A 992-nucleotide genomic window follows, 5' to 3' on the forward strand; every position below is an offset into this window, starting at 1 on the left:
GTGGAGGGCTGGATGAACAGTAGATGGTGGAGGGGTGCCCGTGGAGGGGTGGTTGAACAGTAGCCGGTGGAGTAGCGCGCAGTGGAGGCTGGATGAACAGGAGCCCATGGAGGCTGGAGGAGGTCGACGGTAGCCCGTGGAGGCTGGAGGAGGTCGATGGTGGAGATGAACAGTATCCCGTGGAGTCCCGTTTTGCGGTACGCCACACCCCTCCCGATCAACAGGACCCCCGTTTCGACCATAGTGCTCCAACACAAGTCCGTTTCCTCCGCTTTGCGGTACGCCACACCCCTCCCAATCAATAGGACCCCCGTTTCGACCGTAGGAGGTCCGTTTCCTCCGTTTTGCGGTACGCCAGAACCCTCCCGATGAACAGGATCCCGTTTCGAACGTGGCCGGTCAAACACAAGGCCGTTTCCTCCGTTTTGCGGTACGCCAGGCCTCGTTTCCATCGCCTGTTCCGTCCAAGCCCTCCCGATGAACACGACCACGCATTCCGTTCCGACCCAGCCGGTTGGCTCCCACGCGTTCCGTTGCCTCCCGATGAACACGACGCATTCCGTTGCCTCCCCATGAACACGACGCATTCCGTCGCCTCCCCATGAACACGATGACGACGATGTTTCTCCGTTCCGACCCAGCCATGTACACGAGCCCTGGCCGTACATATGCGCGAGTAGGCGTTCGAGACCCTGCCCGTATGTACATACGTGGCCGTATTTTCTTTCTTGCACCCTGGCCGATGTACGTACATGTACATGCTACGTGCGCGCCTCTACTACGACACGTACGTGCCTCTACTACGACACGTGCGCGCCTCTACATCGACCAGTATATATGTACGTACACGTTCGCGACCAGAATGACAACGCTATGTACGCTCGACCAGGTGGGTCCCGACTGTCAGGAACTTCCTTGCCCGCGAAGATGTAGCTGGTGGATCCCAGCAGTCAGGGGGGCGAATCATTTTTTTTTGCCCGGACGCACTTCCT

The sequence above is a fragment of the Triticum aestivum genome, chromosome 5D (genome assembly GCF_018294505.1).
Source record: "Triticum aestivum cultivar Chinese Spring chromosome 5D, IWGSC CS RefSeq v2.1, whole genome shotgun sequence".
NCBI classification, from domain to species: Eukaryota; Viridiplantae; Streptophyta; class Magnoliopsida; order Poales; family Poaceae; genus Triticum; species Triticum aestivum.